At 42.7% G+C, this 11,304-nt stretch overlaps 1 long non-coding RNA gene across 1 annotated transcript; it reads right to left on the bottom strand.

The window, feature by feature from the left end:
* Positions 1-8,114: 8,114 nt before the first annotated feature.
* On the bottom strand, positions 8,115-9,709 carry LOC119268111. The gene is made up of 2 exons (XR_005132917.1): positions 9,065-9,709; positions 8,115-8,895 (listed from the first exon to the last, which is right to left on the bottom strand). It is a non-coding gene; the product is annotated as an uncharacterized LOC119268111 (long non-coding RNA).
* Positions 9,710-11,304: the final 1,595 nt, after the last annotated feature.

Here is an 11,304-nt window from a genome sequence, read left to right as displayed (position 1 = left end):
AGGTTGGCGGGGAGGAGAGGTAGCCAAGGGGGCGCCCCAAGTAGGAGGAATCCTACTTGGGCGCCTCCCAGTTCGGCCTCCCCCCTTTCCTATTCCTATTTGGAGTAGGAAGGGAAGAGGGGGAAGGGGGATCCTATCCCCTTTTTCCTTTCCTACTTCCCCTTTTCTACTCCAATTTGGCCAGTCCATATGGGAGGGGCGTATCAGCCCCTTAGGGCTGGTCTGTCTCCCTCTTGGCCCATTAAGGCCCATGTAGTTGCCGGGGGATGCCCGGAACCCCTTCCGCTGACCCGATATGCACCTGGTACCCCCGGAATACTTTCGGTGCCCGAATATCATAGTCCAATATATGAATCTTTACCTCTAGACCATTTCGAGACTCCTCGTCATCTCTGTGATCTCATCCGGGACTCCGGACAACATTCGGTCACCAAATCACATAACTCATATAATACAAAATCGTCATCGAATGTTAAGCGTGCGTACCCTACGGGTTCGAGAACTATGTAGACATGACTGAGACACCACTCCGGTCCATAACCAATAGCGGAACCTAGATGCTCATATTTGTTACTACATATTATACGAAGATCTTTATCGGTCGTACCGTAATAACAACATACATTATTCCCTTTTTCATTGGTATGTTACTTGCCTGAGATTTGATCGTCGGTATCTCCATACCTAGTTCAATCTCGTTGCCGACAAGTCTCTTTACTCGTTCCGTAATGCATCATCCCGCAAATAACTCATTATTCACATTGCTTGCAAGTCTTATTATGAGGTGCATTACCGAGAGGGCCCATAGATACCTCTCCGATACTCGGAGTGACAAAACCTAATCTCGATCTATGCCAACCCAACAAACACCTTCGGAGATACATGTAGAGCATCTTTATAATCACCCAGTTACATTGTGATGTTTGATAGAACACAAGGTAATCCTGCAGTATCTGGGAGTTGCATAATCTCATTGTCTAAGGAATATGTATATGACATGAAGAAAGCAATAGCAATAAAACTTAACGATCTTTATGCTAAGCTAACAGATGGGTCTTGTCCATCACATAATTCTCCTAATGATTTCATCCCGTTCATCAAATGACAACACATGTCTATGATTAGGAAACTTAACCATCTTTGGTAAACGAGCTAGTCTAGTAGAGGCTTACTAGGGACACGATGTTTTGTCTATGTATCCACACATGTATCAAGTTTCCGGTTAATACAATTCTATCATGAATAATAAACATTTATCATGATATAAGGAAATATAAAATAACAACTTTATTATTGCCTCTAGGTCATATTTCCTTCACGAAGTTGGAGCATGATTTATTTATTTATTGTCTTCCTTATGAGTGGCGGTCGGGGACGAGCGATGGTCTTTTCCGACCAATTTATCCCCCTAGGAGCATGCGTGTAGTACTTTGTTTCGATGACTAATAGATTTTTGCAATAAGTATGTGAGTTCTTTATGAATAATGTTGAGTCCATGGATTATACGCACTCTCACCTTCTACCATTGCTAGCCTCTCTAGTGCCACCCAACTTTCGCCGGTACCATACACCCACCATATAACTTCCTCAAAACAACCACCATACCTACCAGTTATGCATTTCCATAGCCATTCCGAGATATATTGCCATGCAACTTTCCACCTTTCCATTTTATTATGACACGTTCCATCATTGTCATATTGCTTTGCATGATCATGTTGTTGACATCATATTTGTGGCAAAGCCACCTTTCATAATTTTCATACATGTCACTCTTGAGTCATTGCACATCCCGGTAAACCGCCGTAGGCATTCATCTAGAGTCATATTTTGTTCGAAGTATCGAGTTGTAATTCTTGAGTTGTAAGTAAATGAAAGTGTGATGATCATCATTATTAGAACATTTCCCCATGTGAGGAAATCAAAAAAAGGGGGAGGCCAAAGAAGCCAATCAAAAAAAAGAGGAGAAGAAAAAATGAGAGAAAAGAGAAAAGTGGCAATGCTACTATCATTTTTCCACACTTCTGCTTCAAAATAGCACCATGATCTTCATGATAGAGAGTCTCATATGTTATCACTTTTATATACAAGTGGGAATTTTTCATTATAGAGCTTGGCTTGTATATTCCAATGATGGGCTTGCTCAAATTGCCCTAGGTCTTCGTTAGCAAGCAAGTTGGATGCACACCCACATAGTTTCTTTTTGAGCTTTCATACACTTATAGCTCTAGTGCATCCGTTGCATGGAAATCCCTACTCACTCACATTGATATCTATTGATGGGCATGTCCATATCCCGTTGATACGCCTAGTTGATGTGAGACTATATCCTTCTTTTTTCTTCTCCACAACCACCATATTCTATTCCACCTATAGTGCTATGTCCATGGCTCACGCTCCTGTATTGCGTGAAAGTTGAAAAGGTTTGAGAACATCAAAAGTATGAATCAATTGCTTGGCTTGTCATCGAGGTTGTGCATGATTTGAATAATTTGTGTGGTGAAGATGGAGCATAGCAAGACCATATGATTTTGTAGGGATAGCTTTCTTTGGCCATATTATTTTGAGAAGACATAACTGCTTTATTAGTATGCTTGAAGTATTATCGTTTTATGTCAATATTAATCTTTTGTTTTGAATCTTATGGATCTGAACATTCATGCCACAATGAAGAAAATTACATGGATAAATATGTTAGGTAGCATTCCACATCAAAAAAATTAGTTTTTATCATTTACCTACCCGAGGACGAGTAGGAATTAGTGTTCATAAGGGGTTTGAACAGTCTCTTGAGGCATAGAAACATCAGTGGCAGCCTCAATTTCTTCATCCAATTGCTCTGTGGTAGCAACAGAATGGGTATCTTCTTCTTCATCGTCATCACCCTCAGGGATTTCATAATCCACTCCATATGGAACCATTTGAAGATTCCTAGGATTACGAGTAGGGGGCACTGATGAGATTGGAATTGCATCAATTGGAATGACAATTGAAGACAATGTTGCCATCTTCAATTTCTTCAGTGATTCAGGCATCAGTGGAGATGATGCCTTTCTCTTCTTTGCTTCTCGCTTAGCAACTTTCATCTTCTTCACTTCTGATGCAGAAGGAAGGGTGATAAGCTTCAAGGATGAAGTCATTGTTGGAGCTGCTTCTGAGGAACTTGGTGGAGCTATATCATGAGGTGTGACTTATGCAGTCACCCTGGCAATTTCTTCAAGCACGACACCGTCAGCTGCCTTGGGAATTTCTTCAGGCAACATTATCTGTTGGCCTTGCAGTTTCTTCAGGTGCAACTTCTTAAGTTGCCCTGGCAGTCTCTTTAGTAGATAAAGGTGCAGTCGCACTGGCCTGCGTGGTCGGTGGTGGAGCAGATGAACTTGATGGTGGAGGAGAGCCAAACTTGATGGCTTCTATCTTGTTGTGGTCTTCAACTACCTTTGATGAGGCAGTGATGAAGTGTTCTTTGACGCCACAGTAATGCTTGGCATGTCTTTCACATTCCTCAGACAGCTGAAGAATTTCAAACTATAGTGTAACAAGTTGTTGAGAAGATATTGAAAGCATTTTCTTCCTCAACTCCTTCTCCTTTTGCACTTTCTGTTTCTACACCAGTTTAGCTTGTGCAATCTTGTATTTCTCATTCAATATGCATGACGAAAGCATATGGCTTGGGCCAAGAGGCAGGTTGAGATCATCAAGAGGAGTCTCTGGATTTGTGCACCAGATGTCAATGAAATTGAGCAATTTCTTCTGGTCCAGAAGCATAGAAACAGAAGAGTTCTTGGCAATAGCAGCCTGCTCTTGTTTCCTTCCGAAGAAATCAGCAAGCTCATCTTCGTCAGCGAGCCCGTGTTCATCAACTTGAGGAACAACTGCCTTACTCTTGGGACTTGGCCTGGTTCCACGGCCAGCTGTTGCCTTTTGCTTCAGCTTGGGGGTTGAATAAGTTGGTGGTCCAGAAGCTGAGGCACTTGTTTCACGAAGGTGTCTATATGAAAGCCCTCGATGCATTGGCAAGATGCGAGCAAGACCGGTGTTGATGCTTTTACTGTTGCCACTGAGGAACTTGATGCAGGAGGAGGCACTAAATATTTTGCAATCTTAGGAGGAGAAGCCTTTGGAGCTTTGGGCTCGGCCATAGAGGGCATTGGATCAGATGGCCTTGGCTTGTGTGCAGGCTTCTTTTGCATCGATTTCTTTCGGGAATTGACACTACCACTGCCACTAGCTTCATCTGACGCCTTTGAGGCACGGTTGAATTCTTCAACGGCCTTCTTTGCTTGTTTGGCCAATTTGGCCTGGCGCTTAGCCCATTCTTTAGGGAATTCTTCACCTCTTCTGATACTAGAGGGATCAACACATTGACCTTCATCAAGGGGTTTCCTTTTGCATGGAGGCTTAACTGTGAATTCCTTCATATACTTGGGATTGACGTACTTGTAAGCCCTCCATTCATATGACCAATATCTTTTGATCCTTTGCATGCGAGTCTTGCGCTGCATATCAGTTGCCTTGCCATGAGTATTTTCATCAGGCGTACCGTACCCAACATATAAGTCTTTAGGGATTTCAAATGTTGTGTGTTCTTCCTTCATCTTGCCACCTTTCTGTGATTTCTTTTCATCAGCCCTTTTCTTCAATTGAGGATTTTAACCTATGAGGTCTCTGATGAAGTTGGAAGTATTTCCTCAACCTGTGCTACAAATGAGAACCTAGAGATTGATTTACAGACATTGTACCTGCGAACAGAGTATAGTTGCAAGGAAATAGGGAAGAGTCACATGCGATCTCACAAATTTTTCAAAATAAACCAGTTGAGGAAATTGACTCTTGTCATCATGAAGAATTTCATCAATTGTTCTTGACTTAGGTTCCAGAGTTGTATAGATTTGAGCAATTTTCCCAATTGAGGAATCTACTTGTTAAGTACATCAATGTTGAGATACACAAGACTAGCCAAATTGAAGTGCAGAAGAAATGGAGGAGTGGTCAAAACAACACTTGAAGAATTTTGAGTAGAGTGATGATCAAAGAGCAGAGATAAATAAGCATTTAATTACCCCTATGATGAACTCGATGAACTAGACGACGAGACGAAGGAAATTGTCAGCTCAGATCTTTCATGCCCTAACTTGGCGACGAAAGACGTCTACGGCGGCGGTAGAGGTGAAGAAATCCACGTCCGGCGTGAGTACGTCGACGAAGAAGTTGAGGCAGTGAAGCTCTTCTTCTCCGGTGGTGCTAGGGTTTGAGAACTGAGAGCGAAGGGAGCAAAGAGACAGAGTGAACTAAGGGGTCCAAATTTTTTGGACGAATAAGCTCCTGACCATTCGCATCTCAGTGACACGCATCACACATGCATTTTACACTTATCTGTCGAGGTGAAAGCGCGGGATGAAGTTACAACGGCAACCGCTAAAAATAACTTTGAGAATTTTTTAAGTGTATTCGCAATTTCTTCGGCTGTCAAGGACACAATGAAGACTTTGAACAGTGTCAAGTAGAACGCATATGAAGAATTTGTGAACGGAGTGGGTTGCGCTTAGCATGCGGTGGCGAGGCACAGAGCGGTGGGAGGTCGTTGGATTTTATAAAGCGCACGGGACGCCCCGCGCCAAAACTAGCGCGCGCTCGGCCGCTTTTTCCCGTGCGCGGCATCCTTTCCCGACGTCCCTGCTATCTCCACTCTCTTCTCTACTCTTATATATATATATATTATATATTATATATTATATTCAGCCGATCTATTCTGCTAATATTAGAAGAATAACTATTCTGATAAAACTTCTGCACTACACGCTCAACGTGAGGGCACTGCACTTTCAGTAGCAAAGGTACTGCAATACATAGTCCAGTGAACTTCGTGTCGAAAAAACTGCAAGCGGTGTTTTTTCGATACCTTTTTTGCTCAAATTGTTTAACCGTTTATCGGAATGATGCATGTAATATACCATTGAGAAGCTATGGATTAGGCGCAACTTTGCCAGGTTGAACACCTTTTGAGATTCATCATAGTTTAAGAGCGGTTTCAAAAATGGTGTGTCTCACGAAGAATGACAGCGAGCGTTTTTTTCTAAACCGATCGTCGGAATGAAGCAAATGATACACCGTTGAAAAGATATCGTTGAGGCGCATATTTTTCATATATATTATTTTCTCTAATTCGTTACTGTTTAAGAGCAGTTTTAAATTTACTAAATCGCAGAATTTAGTTTTTTCGAAATTTTTGTAATTTCCGGTACTGTTTTCGCTCCAGTTTTTGAACCGTTTGTCAAAACAAGGCGTATAATACGCCGTTGGAAAGCTACAGACGAGGCGCAACTTTGATATGTTGAAATGTTTCTGAGATTCCTTATGGTTTTTAGTTAACTTTGAAAATCGTGCGGCTGACGATGAGAGGCAGCGGCCATTTTTCATGAAATTTTTACAAACCACTAGTCGAAATGATTCAAATTATACGCCGTTGGAAAGATATCAATGAGGAACAACTTTTTCGTGTAAAACATTCTCTCCGATTCCTTATGGTTTATGAGCAATTTTGATTTTAACGAAATGCATACACTCTGTTTTTTCGCCACACCAAAATCGTCGTATGTACTGCATGAGACAGAAAACTGCACTGCTTTACACTGAAAACCACACTGCATCGGACGGTCAAGTGAACTTCATGATTTCTTTTGTCGAACGTAAATTTTTCTCAGACGATTTTTTGTTGTTTTTTTCAAAAAAATTATGAACAAGAGTGGATCGCAGAGACAGGGGCAAGTGAACCGTGACATATATCGTAGTGAACCGCATTACTATTTTGTTGTTTCACTATTTTTTTTCCACAGGTCCAACATGTGCGCAAGTGAACAACATCACTCTCAAAAGTGAACAATATCCGAGGACGAAACGCACTACATGTGTTAGTTTTAGTCGAGTGAGTTTTGAAACACACGAAATAAATTGCACTTCATACAAAAGGGGTAATGAGCTGCTACACACAATTTTAATGAACCACCTTTTTGAAACACACTGTTTTTCACGGTACCAAAATTGAGGCATCTACTGCATCGGACAGAAAAACGCACTGCTTCAAAATGAAAACTGCACTTCATCAGAAGGGCAAGTGAATTTCGGGGTTTCTTTTGTTAGACATAAATTTTCCATGACGAGCGAGTGAATTGCGCTTCACGTCGGGCATAAGTGAACCACAACAGTATCAAGAAATGAACCACATAATTTTTTTGTAGTTTGGGTGACATTTTTTCTACACTTCACAACGGCAGTGAGTGAACCGCGACACTACCAAAAGTGAGCCACATTATTTTTTCCATTTTGCATTTCTTTTGCGTTTTTTTACTTTGGGTCTAAGTGAACCACAACACTCTTGAAAATTAGGCGCAAGCACTCTCAAAAGTGAACCGCACTAATCTTTTTAGTATTTTAAACTTTTTCAACAAACACAACGTGGACTTTTGCAAATACTCTTTTTAATGAAGTGTACTTCAAAGTCCTTTGGAGTGCACTTTTTTAAAGACGAAGTGCACTGCATTTTTCTTTTTCTTTTTTTCTCTATAGAGTTTTGGTTTTCCCGTAGTGCAATGCACATATATTTTTGGCTTAATAATGAAATATACACTGCTGGGACGAGGCGGATGGACTGCATCAGGGCAACCATGAACTTCATCGCTTTTTTGTTTCGTGAAGTGCACCGCCAAGGTTTTCTTAATAAACTACATCGATGTCCATACAAATTTCCCAAGGTTTTTGCTGCAAATCCTGGATGCAATCAAACTGCGCCAAACAAAGAACTTCAACCTCATTTCTCAAATCATGGGTGCAATCGAACCATATCTAAATAAGGAGTGAATCTTTATCGTTATTTTTTCTTTTATCTATCTTTTTCACGGAGTGAACCAGGAGGTATTTACAAGGAACTACATCCATCGTAAAAAAAGAATACAAACATTCCATTGCAAATTTATACTAACATAGCAAGCACCACAAACTATGCCTAACACTAGTCAACTGCACTGCGCCAAGCAAGATGTGATGCTTGTTGTACATATATAAGAATGAAAGCTAGTACTGAACATAATTGCATTGTCACTTCTTTGTACTATCACTGAAATAGATAGCACAATTTCTATTCAGATCATCTATAGTCAGATAGCAAAAAAAATGTACTGTGTAAGCCAGTACTGCAAATAGCAAATTTTCCTTCAGTTGGTCTTCAGTAACATACAAAATTTTGAACTCCACAAACAATTTTCTGAACATACAAACATGTCTGGACATACTGGCACATCTTTCTCGACAAACTGCCACATCTCTCTAAATCTTTTTCAATTTCCTATGAATTTCTTCTACTTCTGTTGCGTGCCCATCTCCACATCTATAGCCTTGTCCATGCGAGCTTCAACTTGTATTCGAGATTCCTCCAACTGTTTCTTCTCTGTTTTCAGATGATACACGGTATCACGCAAGTTACCGAGCAGAGAATTCAGAAATGGAGTATTTGGATCATCATGCCACTCAAAGAACCTACAGTCCGCACCCTGACATTCCATTGAACTCAGCAAACATTGAATTGAACCTGCAATCCACAAACTACGCCTAACACTAGTCAACTGTACTGCACAAGCGGGAGTTCAAACTGCACGGGAACTCGCGGGAGATTAAGGCGTTGTTGTCGTCGTCGCTGGTGCGCCCACGACCCGCACCTACACGAGCACGGAACCGCACGTCCACTGTGGCTATACTGCACCACAGACACCCAGACTGAGCGGAAGGTGAGGTGTCTCGAAACATAGGTAGATGTCGTCGGGATGAGAGGTGGTGGTAGCTCGGACCAGTAGCAGCCCCGTCACGCGCTCACCCATGAGCGACAAAAGAGCAGCTCGCCTACTGTGTAGAGAAGTTAGGGAAGGGAGAGAATCCGCGGTGGCAGTGTATGAACCTCACGAGGGCGCGGGGTGCACTGCTCGTGGGATCCGGCTGCACTGCACATCTAAAATCCAAAAGAAGATGAAAAAAGCCCCTTCTGAACTCCACGGGGGTCGTCGCCAGCACTGACCTTCATCGCCATGGAATCCCAAGAGGGAAGTAGGCAGAAGGTCGCCACCACTGTCTCTATTGCGCTTGAGTACCACGATGGTGAAGATAGGGGGAAGAGCACCCGGGGGATCTGCCCCTGCACGGAGGTGGTGACCGCGTGTGGTCGATGGTGGCGGCTTTGAGCACCCCTGCCCGGAGCTCCTCTGCCTCCCCTGGACGGATCTGGTGGTGGGGTGGTCCAAGTCCCACACAGCAGAGGTCGCCATGGAAGGAGACGGGGGACCCTGGAAGCCAAGGTTGTTGGTGGTGCGATGTACGACCAACCACCGGGGGCGTTTCCGTCGGCGGGGCCTCCGCCGGCTGCGAGATGAAGGTTCCGGTAGGGAGGTCGGGGTTGGAAGGCGGATCTGGCCGCTGTGGATGCAAATCCGGGCTGGGGCAATGCACCGGACGGGACGTGGTGGCGCCATGACCACGGGGAGGAGGAGGAGCTAGGCACGGTAAGGTCATTGCCTAGTGGTGGCGGCACCGGTGGTGCAGAAGCCGGATGGGGCTGGGTTGGCGCCGGCTGGGGAAGAAACCCAGCTCGGGAAGAAGCTTGGGGGTGGGGCGGCGCCGGTGGGGGAAGAAACCATGTGGGGATGGAGCGAATAAGCTAGCTAGTCTTATCAGAATAAGACTCTTAAGGATGTTATTAGAATAGACCCATCCTTATATACTTACTTGATATTTATATTTAGCACTACTTCTTATATCTTATATATCTCTTATACATACTATATATATCTACCATCTACTATCTCTACAACTCTTATAAAATATAAAATACTCTTATATTATATATATATACTCTTATAAAAAACCGACTTGATGATGATGGTGTGCCTGCTATCTTGTACTCCCTCCGGTCCTTTTTACTCTGCACATTCGATTTGCCGAAAGTCAAACTTTGCTAAGTTTGACCAAATTTATATTAGAAATTATTAGCATCTATAATATCTAATAAATATAATATGAAAATATATTCCATGATGAATCTAATGATATTGGTGTTGTTATGTGAATGTCTATAATTTTTTATATAAACTTAGTCAAAGTTGGATATGATTGACTTCGGACAAACCTAAATTGCAGAGTAAAAAGGACCGGATGGAGTAATATAGATCGTTTGATCTATAGCTGAGGATAGAAAGCAAACTATGACAATTTTACAAAAGATATCTGCACCTTTCTCAAAATTTACAGATAAGGCCTAGCTCTTTCATCCTTATCTCCCACAAGATAAACTACTCATACAAATGCATCTTGATGTTCCATGCAGCGCATGGGCATCTTTCTAGTTCTAAAAAACTTCCCATAATTTGCCACACTACTAGTTGGAGATGAAGAACCTACCCAAGCACATCGCAATACAGACACGACTCATAATTAGAAGGTGATATTCTGTTGGACAATGCAAGCTATAACCAATTACTTTTACGGGAACACTAGAAACTAGGAAATGTGAAGGGTAGGTATGAACAAAATTGGAACTGCACATGTACTCCTGTGAAGCCCCCGATTCCATCGTACACTAATCATGCACGCAAATGTGTACGATCAAGATCAGGGACTCACGGGAAGATATCACAACACAACTCTACAAATAAAATAAGTCATACAAGCATCATAATACAAGCCAGGGGCCTCGAGGGCTCGAATACAAGTGCTCGATCATAGACGAGTCAGCGGAAGCAACAATATCTGAGTACAGACATAAGTTAAACAAGTTGCCATAAGATGGCTAGCACAAACTGGGATACAGATCGAAAGAGGCGCAGGCCTCCTGCCTGGGATCCTCCTAACTACTCCTGGTCGTCGTCGTCAGCCTGCATGTAGTAGTAGGCACCTCCAATGTAGTAGTCGTCGTCGACGCTGGCTCCTGGCTCCTGGACTCCAGCATCTGGTTGCGACAACCAGAAAGAAAGGAAAGGGGAAAAAGGGGGGAGAAAGTAACCGTGAGTACTCATCCAAAGTACTCGCAAGCAAGGAACTACACTACATATGCATGGGTATATGTGTAAGGAGGCCATATCAGTGGACTGAACTGCAGAATGCCAGAATAAGAGGGGGATAGCTAATCCTGTCGAAGACTACGCTTCTGGCAGCCTCCGTCTTGCAGCATGTAGAAGAGAGTAGATTGAAGTCCTCCAAGTAGCATCTCCAAGTAGCATATCCAGGTAGCAACTCCAGTAGCATCGCATAGCATAATCCTACCCG

The sequence above is a fragment of the Triticum dicoccoides genome, chromosome 3A (genome assembly GCF_002162155.2).
Source record: "Triticum dicoccoides isolate Atlit2015 ecotype Zavitan chromosome 3A, WEW_v2.0, whole genome shotgun sequence".
In the NCBI taxonomy this organism is placed as follows: Eukaryota; Viridiplantae; Streptophyta; class Magnoliopsida; order Poales; family Poaceae; genus Triticum; species Triticum dicoccoides.
Note: the sequence above shows the minus strand (reverse complement) of the source record. Positions and strands in the feature narration are given on the sequence as shown.